At 37.7% G+C, this 14,510-nt stretch overlaps 1 protein-coding gene across 9 annotated transcripts in view; it reads left to right on the top strand.

Annotated features, from left to right (window-relative positions):
* Positions 1-689: 689 nt before the first annotated feature.
* BLTP1 (bridge-like lipid transfer protein family member 1) overlaps positions 690-14,510 on the top strand; it is a 214,936-nt gene continuing 201,115 nt past the window's right edge. For 5 of the 9 annotated variants that reach the window (XM_053901272.1, XM_053901273.1, XM_053901274.1 and 2 more), the window contains exons 1-2: positions 692-940; positions 2,402-2,482. The gene's annotated coding sequence lies outside the window, so the exon portion shown is untranslated. Of the gene's footprint in view, positions 941-2,401; positions 2,483-2,792; positions 2,852-14,510 lie in introns of all 9 variants that reach the window. The other 4 variants (XM_019418956.2, XM_053901276.1, XM_053901271.1 and 1 more) reach the window with 3 other exon arrangements.

Below are 14,510 nucleotides of genomic sequence, written 5' to 3'. Positions count from 1 at the left end.
AAATCTTAGAACAGCTCCTGGCCCATGCTTAACATTATGTTTGCTATTGCTAGCGTATCACTGTGCGCACTTCTAGTTGTCTTCTGTGCATATTCCACATCTGTCCCAAGCACTCAGAAAGCTTGCATAGAGCTAAGACGGCTTTCCACTTTCCTCTTCTTATCACAATTCGTACATAAGAAGTGTGCAATATATCTGAGATAATTCTCCAACTCCAGAAAGTCATTTGCCTCGGTTCACCCGCTAAATAATATTAAGAGTCTGTTTAAAAATGGTGACCATCAAACCACTTTTCATTAATATAATAACAGACTCAATTGAGTCAATGTAGTTTCATTTCATACAATCAAGCACCTTATATTGATAAGGTCATAAAAATATTATTCTCTATTCCAAGAGGATTCATTTCACTTCATAGCACCGGTTTGATTGTCCTTTTTGTTAACGTCCTGGTCTTATCCGCGCTTCTCGGTCTCCTGGACTCAGGAAGGCCATTCATTGACCTCTCCCGTGGCTAAGTAGCAAGCGATTTTTCCAAACCCGCCCCGGACCTCCGCCAAGCGCCCAGGCTCCACCCACAGTGCGGGGACAGGGGAAGAGGAGGAGAGAAAAGGGGTGGGGCGCTGCAGATTCCTGGATGGGGCTTGGGTGGCGTGCCGGCGCCGTGACGTCTGACGCTACCAGTTGACGCAGCCGCAGCCGCAGCGACGCCTGGCTCTAGCTGGGACCCCTCCCATCCTTCTCCGCCCCTCTCTGTGTTAGTGGCTAGGGGCCCCCGGCCGGACCCAAAGCAGCTGGCCGGGGTAGCGGGGCTAGAGGGTGTGGGCGCGGGCAGAGCTTCCCCGGCCCGGGCCGGCTCGGCGCTGCTGCCGCTGCCCGAGGCCTTTAGCGTCCCTCGAAGAGGCCGGTGCGGTTCCAGGCCGCCCCGGCGCTCGCCCAGGTGAGGGGACGGGTCGGACTGGGCAGGGTTGGGTGAACAGTTTTCCATCATCTCTGGAACTCAGCCAGGTCAGAGTCTGGAGGTTTGGCTTCTTCGCCGCTGTTGCGGCGTCGACTCGTTTCCTAGTTTGCTATTCTTACCTGCAGCACCGGGACCTGTAGACCGGGTGTAGAAGGTCAATGGGAAGGCCTGGAAGAGCCATTACAGTCGATGGTTGGGGGCGCCGACGCCGGAGCGGCCTCTGTGGATGGTGATAAGACGGGTGGGCGGCGCCCACTTGGTGTGTGGACTCCGCGGGCGGGAAGGACAAGCGCACCTGCAGGCTCCGGCTTTAGCCTTGCTGGGAGTCCTTGGCTGCGGCAGACCCCGAACTGCTTAACGTAGGGTCTACTGACCGATGGCGGTGGAGCCTTAGAACCTTCCGCCTTCCCAATCCTGGCGGGACGTGTGTTGTATTGTGAGTTGGTGCTTGCTGAGTCTACACTTTTGAAGAGTACATTTCAGCGGAAACAATATCTTACGGTCAAAGGAAGGTGAAGGGAAGTTGATTCTCCTTCTGCAGAGTATATTCTTTTCTCCCCTCCTCCACACCTAACTCCCACCCCCTTTGACCTTAGTTTTGACAGTAGACAGTTAGGGACGCTTGTTAAATGGAAAGAATTCTTGTAAATTTCCTCTGTAAGAAAATCATGTTTTGGTAACTGCCCAATGGTGTACGTTTCAGCTGGTTTCATGTTACTGCTTTCACCCTGTGTATGGCATTGAAGCTGATTTATTCTAAGTTAACCATAAACATTTAATATGAAAATAGATGAATTAACCAGAATATTCATTTTACATAATTGTTGAGTAAGACATATTTTATGTGCATGTTATCTCATTTAATCATCATAACGATCCTATCACGTTAGGTCTGTTATTACTCTCATTTTATAGATGAACTAAACCGTGCAGCCCTAAAAATCACCTTGTACAAAGTAGAGATGTGATTTAAACCAGGTAATCTGACTTCAGTTTAAGGTCCCATAATCAGTATGCTTTATCATCTCCCAAGTATCTGAACAGTTTGCAAAGTGATTTTCATTTGATAAAAAGTGTGCCAGGTGGTTGGAATAGGAAGGAAACTGAGGCACCATTCCTGCCAGCAGAGAACCAACAGTTTGAGAGGACAACTTTTTTAAGGCCACACTTTGAGTATGTTTTAAACATAGGATTTGACTTCTGGAACCTTGTTCTAAAAGCTTTAGAACACTGTAATTTGGAAACCGTGGTCTTATTCTAGTTTAGAAGTATTTCTTGTCTGGAAACTTTAAAGAAGGAAATGTGATATTGGAGTAACATTAAACACTTTCTATGTGTGTGTGCATTCACACTCATGCAATCAAATAATTTATTCTGAAATGGTGCAAATGTTGATAAAGCCAAACTATCTTCTATAATTGGTTAAAATGTTCTTTTCAGGTTTGTTAAGATGAAACGCTGCAGGTGGGCCTTCTGAAGACAAGGAGAAAGAAAACACTGCAGACTCTGGAAAAAAATTGAGTAAATATTTTGGCCAAGTTTTTAAAAAAATAATTTCCAATTAAAGCTGAGATAGACGAAATCTGACTTTCTGCTTCAGTTGTGTTTTAAGCTGCTTGAATGGTCATAGAATGAAGGTTGGGGCAGTATATAACATGACCTGCCATTCATCTTACCTCACTTTTGAATTGTTGATATCTGATTGACAATTAAGTTGTGTGCTTAGCTTGTATATTGGGAGGAGAAAGCCAAGGGAAGCTTTGGCTTAATTCTCTATCAAGTGTTAACATTTTTTTCTTTCTTTTTCTTGCTCATGCCCATGTTATAAAAGGCTTTAAAAATAAATGAAGAAAATTAGTTGACTTTGGTTTGTTCTTCACAGGATACTAGGTATGTTGAAGTCAAGTATATTTTATATTATGAGTTCTATGGAGATTAGTAGAAGACAGTTAAACACGATGAAGAAATATTTAATTCATTTCATCAATATTTATTGAGTACCATATTTCAGGCATTATTTAAGGCTTTTAGTATTAGTGTTCATCATGGCCCTTGAGAATACTAGAGTAGTGAATTTTGCCTGGAAGGTAATATTTTTGTGAAATATCATACATTTTTTTATTTCTATGTGCAAAGATGTTTTTGGTTTATATAAAAGACTAGAAAACAGCACTGCCCATATGGTAAATGTTTGTATTTATAATAAATCTTTCATAATTTTAGTTAATAAAGGAAGGTACTCTACTAGTGCTACTCTAAGGTACAGTGGGATACTAGGATTCTTCTAGACTTCATTTCATCATATTTTTTTTCATGTTAAAGATAATGATAGAATTTCAAAAATTTCTTGAGAGGTTAAGAAAATTAACTCTTTAATATGAGAAAATTTCAGGCAGTTTATATATAACGAATAGAAGTGACATGGTCAGGCAACAGTCTGGTGATGAGTTGGAGGGTGATGAGTTTGGCAGAGTGGTGATCATAAGAGGCATTGTAATAATTCAGGTGGCAAATGAGAACCAGAAGTACAGAGATGCAAATGGGAATTAAAGATGGAGATGGATTAGATAGATGCAAAGGAGATGTATTGAGTAGGATTTTGGGCTTGAGAGAAAGTTGAGTCTGGGTAATTTTTAGCTACTGTCATATGCAAGCACATAATAAGTGTATAATAAACATTTGAAGGATAAAGGAACTGATATCTGATATCTGGCTTGAGAAACTGAGTGGATTCTGGGACCATTTACTGAGGCAGTATAGGAAGAACAATAGATTGGGGAACATGGTTGTGGGGCTGTTGTTATGAGGCATCTGTGACTTGCAAGAAATGTCACTAGGAAGCTGGATATAGATCTCAGTTAAGAAGATCCCGCTGGGGATATAAAATTTGGAGTCTCAGCTTATAGATGATGGTTAAAAGCAATGTGACTAGATGAGATCACTCAGGGAAAAAATGTAGAGTAAAAGAAAAGAAATGCGGATAGGGAAGACTAATAAATCCCTATCCTAGAAGGAAGACACACCTCAAAGGAGATGAATGAATGGATAAGGAAGCAGGAGAATCACAGAAGTCAGTGGAAGAACTGAGTTTGGAGAAAAGGAGTGAGTATTAAACACCTTTGAGATATCAGATAAAATGAGGACAAAGAAAGTATCTATCAGACATGTCAAGAAGTTGTTGGGGCACCTGGGTGGCTCAGTTGGTTAAGCATCTGACTTTGGCTCAGGTCATGATCTCTGCATCAGGCTCTGCTGACAGCTCGGAGCCTGGAGCCTGCTTTAGATTATGTGTCCCTCTCTCCCTCTGCCCCTCCCCCGCTCATATTTTCTCTCTTTTTCTCTCTCTCTCTTTCTCTCTCAATCTCTTTCAAGAATAAATAAATGTTAAAAAAAAATTTTTTTAAAAAGTTGTTGACCTGAGCAAGAGCGATTATATGGATGGAGCCAGTTCACAGTGGTAAGAGATAAGGAAATTGAAATAGGTACTGTCATTTACCTATTTCAGAAAGTTTGATTCTAAATTGAATAGAGAGGGGATCACTAGATATATGAGTTTGAGAGTTTTTGTTTTTTAAAGAGTATTTTTTTTTTTTTTTTTTAATTTATTTTTGGGACAGAGAGAGACAGAGCATGAACGGGGGAGGGGCAGAGAGAGAGGGAGACACAGAATTGGAAACAGTCAGAGTTTTTGTTTTTTAAAGGTACGAGTGATATGATTTATAATCTTTATTTGCTGAGGATAAAAAAACATCAAAAATAAAATTTGAAGATAGAGGAGAGAGGGACAATAATTAGTGAAGCAAGGTCACTGACTAAGCTGGAAGGGATGGAAAATGAGGATGCAGGTCAAGGGTGCTTTAGATAGACTTCTGAGACAGGAGTTAAGGAGATGGTGATGATTACGGATACAGATGAATATGTAGAGGCAGGGTAGGGGTTGCTCCACAGAGTCCATGCAGGAGACTCTCACTTAAAGTAGAGAGAGGAAATGGTTCATTCATGGGATTGGTAATCTTCTTGGTGTGTTATTGCTGATTCCTCATCTTTTGGTAAGTTGGAGGAGAGTAGAGTGCATTAGTTTAGCTTAACATGACTGGTATGAACTATCAGAGTAGAGATAACTTGTAGTTATCTTGCAAAATTACTTTTCACATACTTTGTATTAGTTATCTATTGCTGAGTAACAAATTATACCTGAACTTAGTGGTTTAAAATATTTACTATCTTAGTTTCTGTGAGTCTGGATTTGGAAGCGCCTAAACTCAGTCCTTCTGGTTTAGGGTCTGTCATGAGGTTGCAGCCAAAATCTTGGCAGGAACTTCAGTCATCTCAACTGTGGCAGAAGGATTTGCTTCCATGATGGCACACATACATGTCTGTTGGCTAGAGGCCTCAAAGCCTCACCATGCCGATCTGTCTAGGGCTTTTATTTTATTTATTTATTTATTTATTTTTTAAATTTTTTTTTTCAACATTTTTAATTTATTTTTGGGACAGAGAGAGACAGAGCATGAACGGGGGAGGGGCAGAGAGAGAGGGAGACACAGAATCGGAAACAGGCTCCAGGCTCCGAGCCATCAGCCCAGAGCCTGACGCGGGGCTCGAACTCACGGACTGCGAGATCGTGACCTGGCTGAAGTCGGACGCTCAACCGACTGCACCACCCAGGCGCCCCTGTCTAGGGCTTTTTAAATGTCCTAACAAGGCATCTGGCTTCCCCTGGAACAGATGATCCAAGAGAGAACAAGGAGGAAGCTGTGATGCCAGTTTTGACTTAGTTACACACCATTGCTTCTGACATACTCTTTTACAGCTGTATCACTAAGTCCAGCCCACACCTGAGACGGGAATTAAGTTCTACCTCTTGAAGGGAGGAATGTTAAAGAGTTTTTGGACATTTTAAAACTACCATACATTTTATCAATTGTCAAGTTCTTTAGGGGCAAAAAAGCTCTTTAAAAGTCAGTGAATAATAGCCTTTATGATCAGGTGAGAGAGAGGTTCTAGAGGAGTGGGAGGTGGTTAAGTTAGATTTGGTTCGCTTTATAATTTGGCCTTTTTTGCTGCTAATCAGGCTGCACAACTTGTGTTACCACTCAGGGTTATTTAAAAAAAGTGCTTGTTGACCCTTGACTTAATAGAGAATCATTTTAGGTTAAAAAAAAATGCCATAGTGGGCAAAATATGAATTTTTTATGCCAAAATTTGAATTTTGGTAGCATTCATATTAGCTTCTAAATGTAGAGGTGGGAGGAAGGATCTCATTTTTCATATAACGAAACTTAGAACTAAGAGATAATTACTGGGGCCTTAGCTGTGTTTGTGCTTAGCTTCTCAGTGCCATAGTTTTCTCGTCTTTAAAATGGGGAATTGTTAATGAGTAGTTATTTGTGACAATTAGATGAGTAAATGCACGTAAAGTGTTTAGCACTGTGTCTAGCACACAGCAAACCTTGAATAAGTGTTGTAGCCATTGTTATGATAGCTATATTTTTATCATTTTAATGGTGAATTAATACCATGGAATGAATGTTTCAAAGGGTAAGAGAACATTGACCAAAATGTTTAAAGTCTGAATTTTAGATTATTGATCTGTTTGTACTTGGTCACTTTTTATGTATACGTAAAGTATATTTCTATTCATATCCATTTAAAATGCTGAGTCTCATATCACCAGTAGTACTGTATGCGTCATATCCACATAAAACTTCCCCAAAGCAGACTTCTTTGTTGTTTTACTTACATGAAAGTTCAGTTTCAGTTGTAGCAATATCATCAGCTCACAGGAATTGGCTGTTAAATGAATCTTGTGGGCTCTTAGGGTAGCAACATGCTAATAAGAAAATGTTTTCTTTGAACTTGATGTGAGGAGAGTGTTGGTAAACACATGTGACAAGTTTCTCCCTCTCCCCACATCCAAAGACCCTTTTTGGTTGGGTGAATAGTTTGAACATGTATTTGGGAGGGTTTCTGACTGAAGTGACATAAGGTAGAAGATAGAACCTTAAGACCCAGATAGGAAAATGGAAATAGATTTATTACAAAAATCTTTTAGAATTTTACTTTGCTGGTGCTTTTTAGTGTTATGCCTTCTGGTATATTTTTAATCTAAATGAAAGTTGATATATTGAATTCTTGATTAAAAGAATTGAAGGAGGGGCACCAGGGTGGCTCAGTTGGAGTGTTCGACTTCTGCTCAGGTCATGATCTCAGGGTTCATGAGTTCAAGCCCTGCATCGGACTTGCTGCTGTCAGCTCAGAGCTTGGAGCCTGCTTTGGATTCTGTGTTTCCCTCTGTCTTCCTTCTGTCTTTCTCTCTGCCCCTCCTGCTTGTGCTTTCTCTTTCTCCCAAAAAATAAATAAACACTTAAAAAAAAAAAAAAAAGAAAGGAAACTTGCAGAATGTGTTCACTAGTCAGTACAAAATGAAGACAAAACCCCACAACCAGTGAATGGGAAATAAAAGTAGGAGGATTACATCTTTCACTTGGCAGTTACTATTGAGCTCTTTGCATTGCTGATCATGTCAAGGAATATGTTGAAGGTAGAAATTAGTTCTGGTGGATTATTAAAAGTGGATTGTATTTAAGAATCATGGTTTCTTCTAGGTTTGGAGAATTTGAGGTCTGTTCTTTTTACCCTATTACTAGATATGTTTTCTACAGATTTTTAAGAGATTTGTTTTGCTTTTAATAAGTACTTAGGTAAACCAGCATAAATTTCTGTCTATAGCAGTGAGGTGTGTTAAAGTGCAACATTTTTGTTGAATGATATGATTTCTGAGATGTTAAAAATTCTTTCATATATAACATAAAGAACAGTTTTTGTAGCATAGATTACGTTATTAAAAAGTATGTTTAGTTTGCAGATTTTTAGTGTTTGAATTGTCACTCACCATATCTGAATATTTCTTTAGCAATAGTTGCCTGGTAACTAGTGTATTTTGGTACTTGATCTGCTTCTAAGAATCATATCATATTCACTGTTATTTGTAGAACTATGTTATTCATATTAACTTAATTTCTTGATTGTTATTTGTGCCAACTAATTTTTTTGGTTATAAAATTCTGTTATTTAGTTAAATATATGTATTTTTCTCATATATTGTAAGGAATGAAATGCATTTTAGTCATTGTCTACTGCTATGCATTTTATTTATTTTTTTTAGCTTTCACCTTTTTTGTTGAGCTGATTTTTTCTTAAAGAACATTAATGATAGTAGCTTAGCACCACTGCTGTAATGTGTTTCTTGTCAAGCACTGTATGTTAGCTTGTTTGCTTCATGTTTTTAATGCCTTGAACATCTCTTCAGAGAAGAGATGGCCGTTTGGAAACAGGCTTAAAGAGATTCAGTAACTTGCTCAAGCTATCTCACAGCTAAGGAAGGTATTGAAGGTATTGAAAGGGTAGAGCAAGCTTTCCATTTCAAATCTGACTGTAAAGCCTAGTTCCAGTATACCAGATGATTTCTGTTATTTCTGATAGAATGTTATTTTACCATTTAATTCTGTTGGGTTTTGGAGTTAGTTTAATAGTGAATTGTGTTTGTTGCACTTGGAATCCTGGGACTGAAAGGAACCTGGAATGACTTTCTCGGTAGAGATGATTATATACCTGGTCTAACTTAAGAGGATAATTGTCTATCTTGTTTGTTTAAATGAACAGAATAGGACATTATAGATTTTTGTTTTATTTTGAATTTTAAGAGATAATATTGGTTAATACTCCCCTTGAAGGGATGGATGGTGGAATTTAAAGCCTTGTATCCTGATAGGTAAAATAATTTAGTCAGATTGGGCTTTTCCAATCACTCTATGTTTAATGGGTAATAACAACCTTGTTAATATATTCCATTACTATCTTGTAATATAAAATTTACATATTTATTTTATGTGAGATATTAGTTGTAGTAAGTACTTCCCTATTTTATATACTTTATTTATGAAGCATCATGGAATTGGAAAGTCATGTGTTTTAGGCCGTTTACCTTTAGATTGGTGAATGGTCAGTGTTTAAATGAATAGCTCAAATGTTCTAATCATCCTTGAAACTTCATTTTGGATAAAAATGTTGTCGTGACCTGATTTATGTTTTACTTTTGTTTTGGGATGTCATTATGTCATAGTAGAGATGAGTAGTCTGTTCAGACAGTTCATTTTTATTGGTATTTACTTAGATATTTGGGTCAGTTATCTGGCTTCTTAATTTTAAGGTGGACATAAATGGCTTTGAAATGGGGAACTTTTACAAAAGTATCTCCAGATAATTTGTTACATATGAGCAGAAATTAAACAGTAACTGAAAAATTCTCAAGTAAGTGTATGTATTCTGTAACAGTTACTGTAGATCAGTAAAATTGGCCAAGGGTAAGTGCTTTGTCCTAATAGGTGTTTAATTTTACCTGATGGTAAAGAGAATATGAATATTGATGAAGGTCAGAGGAGAGCTGTAAAGTTCATTTGTTTTCCAACTTTTAAAACTCATGCAGTTTCTTTTATATAAAAGGAACTGAGGGCACCTGGGTGGCTCAGTTGGCTAGGTGTCTGATAATTGATATTGGCTCAGATTATGATCTCGCGGTCCTGAGACCGAGTCCTGCTCTACACTAACAGCTCAGAGCCTGCTTGGGATTCTCTCCCTTTTCTCTCTCTGCCCCTCCCCTGCTCGGGCATTTGTGTGTTTGCGCTCTCTTTCTCTTTCTCTCAAATTAAGATACAATACAATACAATACAATACAATACAATACAATAAAAACATTTTAGAAAAGGAACTATAATTAAATGCAGAGAATTTTGATATGATGGTCTGAAGATACAAAGAATTGTGATTTGTCTTTTTATACAAAGAATTGTGATTTCATTGTTGTGTGAGATTTGATTAAACTTTTTTCACATTAATTGGGTTGTTAAAAAGTTGAATATCCTCTTCTTAAACTCAAGCAAATGAAAACCAGATTTTCTTGAGAGTGAAAAGATCACTTAGGAATCTTTTTGGCTCTGGGTACATTGGAATACTCACTTATCATTTTTTTTTTTTTTTTTTTAATACTCACTTACTTTTGGCGATAGCTCATAATTATGTACTTTCATGATGATGTATTTATTTCATTCATTTCTGAAACAAGTATTTATTGAGAGACTTCTGTATACAGAACTTGGTTAGATATTACGCTTAAATGGGTAGGGCAAACCCATCCTTAAGAACATTTGTCTACCAGGGGAGACTTCTAAAGTAATAATTGTAATATGGTACGATAACTGCTAAGATACAGGTATTCATTCAAACAGCCTTTTTTTTTTTTTTTTTTAGTATTTTCTATATTGCCAGACATCGTACTAAAAAGGTTATTGTGAATATTCCAAATCTTATACTTAATACTCAGAATTCCTTAGCTGTATTACAGAATTTTTAAGCTCAATAAATATTTATTGAATGAATAAACAAAAAAATAGCTCAACATTATCAAGCAACTGTCTTAACTATGTTGTTCCAAAAAATCAAAATCAATATTTACTTTCCTATGACAGTACCCAAGAAAGCTCTGTCTCTTCATAACCAGATCTTCTCACATCATAGGTAATGTTATATATAGACTTGTTCCAGTTTAACCCTGGTATAGGAAAACCTTATACCTGAAATCCTGTGTCAAATTATGGGATGATATCTCTTCTTTTGGAAGAAGGTAAACTAACCAGTGCAGTGAAGTTTTCTTGACAAGCTGTGGGCAGGTGCACAGATCCTCCAGTTCCTCCCACTCACCCCTTTTCTGAGATGATAAATAATTATTGCTGAGGTAGGGTGGAATTGGGGGACTTGGGGTAAGCTGTGGTGATGAAGGCCCTCTTATTCATTATTTTCTTTCACCAACCACTTAGGGTCATTCTTCTTACAGTTGTCATAAACACAAAAGCTAAAAACTAAGAAAAATAGAAAAGGAACAGGTACTGTAGAAGTTATGGGACTAGTGCCAAAAAACTTGGAGTAATAAGTAAAAAAAAAAAAAATGAAATAGAAGAGATTTTAGATAAATATGAATTTGGCTTTTTTTTTTTTTAATTTTTTTTTATTGAGAGAGAGAGAATCCCATGAGGGAGGGGGAGAGAGAGAGAGAGAGAGAGAGAGAGAGAGAGAGAGAAAGAAAGAAAAAGAAGTGGATGGAGCTCACCTGAAGAGGGGCTTGAGCTCACCTGATGCGGGACTCAAATTCATGAACCATGAAATCATGACCTGAGCCGAAGTCAAATGCTTAACCAACTGAGTCACTCAGGCGCCCTGAATTTGATTTTTCAAAAATCTATGGAAGCCATCAGATTCTTTCATCTTTCTATCACCAGATCTCCCCATATCTTGGTCTTTCCTTTCCCTTCTTCCTGTTCAGATGAAGGAAATGTTTCTCTTTCTGTCATATATATATATATATATGTATAGAGAGAGAGAGAGAGAGAGAGAGAGTATATTCCTTTTCTAAAGGAGAGTATCTTCCTTTTCTAAAATGTTTTTATTGTATTGTATACAATATATATGTGTGTATATATATACATACATACATACATATATGTGTATATATACACATATACGTATGTATGTATATATACATACATACGTATATGTGTATATATATATATACACATATACGTATGTATGTATGTATATATATATACACACACACACACACACCCTGAATTAAAGCAAACTTTTAAAAGATATTAAATATTTAACACTGTGTCCTTCAAATGGTATGGTTTTATGATCTCTTTATTTTATTTTTTAATTTTATTTATTTTTTTATGATCTCTTTAAAGTACAGAATCATTTTTCATGTAAAAGAAAGCTATCCTCAGATTTAATAGGACTGGTAACAAACAAAAAAAAATAGTTCCTTAGTTTAGGTCTTCCTGGAACCAATACCTGGATAAGGAAGGACTCAAGTACAGAAGTGATCGTAGGAAAGACTGGTAGGAGAATGGGGAAGTAAGAAAGGAAAGGGATTGAAGTCAGTAAAGGGCATTATCCTAGCAGTTACCACTGTGGGCATCTGGAGCTCACTACCATTGGTGAACTCTTGGGAAACCAAATGGAATATGCCTCATGGGCGCATGGGTGGCTCAGTCGGTTAAGCGTCTGACTCTCAGTTTCGGCTCTGGTCATGATCTCATGGTTGGGGAGTTTGAGCCCCGCATTGGGCTCTGTGCTGACAGCGTGGGGCCTGCTTGGAAGTCTTTCTCTCTCCCTTCCCCGCCCCCCCCCTTTCTGCCCCTCCTCTGCTCTCTCTCAAAAATAAATAAGTAAACTTAAAAAAATACTATGCCTCAGAGTTATCCCAAATCAAGAACAAAGAAGCTGCAGTTGTGTATCCACCACTTTCCTAGCTGTCATTGATGTTACCTCTTTGGCATTTCTGGCTTGCCCTGAGTATAAGCTGAGCATGTTTCTGCAGTCCAAAAGCAGCCCTCAGTAAAGTATTCAGTTGTTCCAAATGAGCAGTCATCTTGTGTAGAGATGAATGCTAACAGTATGTGGGCAAGGCACCAAAAGCATTGGTTGCAATCAGCAAATATTTATATGGTGTATTATTTACTATGTGCTGGGTGCTATTCTAAATGGTTTACATACATGAATTTATCAGTTTTCACTATTCACCTCTGTCAGGTAGGTACTATTAGTGTTCTTGTTTTACAGATGAGGGAATAGAGCACAGAATGGTTAGGTAACTTGCCAGTGGTCACACAGCTATAACATTAGATCTGGTAGTTCTCACTTAGTCTAGTATAGAATCCATGCTCTCAATCCACATAATGTCCTGTTTCTGGAACAATATAGTCTGAAGCAGGATCTTTGGATTCTACTGTTTTTTCTTTGATGAGTGCCTCCTCCTTCTCCCTTCCCCAATCTCTCTTAATGTTCTTTATGTCCTTTCTTGATGAAACTTACTTGTCTCCCCTTTCTAGAACAGTATATATTCCTTCCATTCTTACATTCAAGGCTGTCAATTCAAATAATTCTTGCTAAGGTGATCTTTCTGATGTTGTGATGAAGTTTGAGTTTGCTCAGTATTTGCACTTTAATTTTTTAAAAAGCTAAGTATTTAAGCACTGAAGAAAGACATGATGCTAGAATGACAGATGACTGAGTTGTTATTTTTGGGTTGGGAGACACCTATTTCTTGGTTGGTTATAAGAAGAGGTCAATAGATGTATGCTTGGGCAAGAAAAGTCTCTCACCTGTCATTTCCTATCTTCTAGTTACCAAATCTCCCTTTTTCTTTTTAAATTATGGAAGTATTATATGCCAATCGTAAAACATTAGACAATACCTAAGTGTCAAGAGTAAAAGTGGAAGTCCTGTTTCACTGTTTCTTTTCCTTCCTCCTAAGTCTTTCCCAATGCTCTCTCTAGAGGTAACGATAATATGGCTTCACTGTTTTTGCTGATTTAAAAAAGTGCGTATATATACACACACTCCATATATGTGCACATAAATACATATGTGTGTATATATATGGTGTCTATATGTAATATACATAATGGATAGTCTTTTTTTTATGTTTATTCAGTTTTTCTTGAGAGAGAGAGACAGAGCATGAGTGGGGAAGGGGCAGAAAGAGAAGGAGACACAGAATCTGAAGCAGGCTCCAGGCTGTGAGGTGTCAGCACAGAGCCTGATGTGGGGCTCGAACTCACAGAGTGTGAGATCATGACCTCAACTTTAACCAACTGAGCCACCCAGGCACCCCCCTTTTTTTTTTTTATAAATATTTAAATTTTGTTTAATATTTATTTTTGAGAGAGACTGAGAGAGAGACAGAGTACAAGCAGGGTAGTAGTGGCAGAGAGACACAGAATCTGAAGCAGGCTCCAGGCTGTGAGCTTTCAGCACAGAGCCCGACGCGGGGCTTGAACCCATGAACTGTGAGATCATGACCTGAGCCAAAGTCGGACGCTCAACCGACTGAGCCACCCAGGCACCCCTGGTCTTTTTTCTTTTAAACATTAAGTGGAATGCTATACATTTTGTTTCTCAACTTGCTCTTTCCCTGCTAACATTACATATATCCTGGACTTTTCTGTGTATCAGCCCATATAGAGCTATCTCATTTTTTTAGAAAGGCTGCATATTATTTCCCAGTAAAGTATACTATATTTAACTATTTAATTATTTTCCTATTAATTGATATATTTTTTCAAATTTTTCAGTACACTGTGTAATGCTGTCCAAGTTAAAGTATACACATTCTTACAGTATTTGAATAAATTGTTCTTTCCAAATGTAGTTTACTCCCCAACTGTGTATGAGTGCCCATTTTCCCATACTTTTGCTGAAGTAGTTGTTTACAGTCTTTCTAATTTTTACTTATATCACTATTGGGTGATTGTCCCAATGGTTAGTGATACTATCTTTCTCTGTAAATTGCCTACTTATATATTTTGTTCATTTGCCTATCATATTATTTATATTTTTTCCTACTAATTTGTGGGATGACCTCCATTTCTGAAGGACCAAATTAAGATTTTGAATTCTGTCTCTAAAAGTAATGTAAGTTATGTAAGTA

Source organism: Panthera pardus, unplaced genomic scaffold, assembly GCF_024362965.1.
Source record: "Panthera pardus isolate Hobbes unplaced genomic scaffold, ASM2436296v1 HiC_scaffold_13, whole genome shotgun sequence".
Classification (NCBI taxonomy): domain Eukaryota; kingdom Metazoa; phylum Chordata; class Mammalia; order Carnivora; family Felidae; genus Panthera; species Panthera pardus.
Note: the sequence above shows the minus strand (reverse complement) of the source record. Positions and strands in the feature narration are given on the sequence as shown.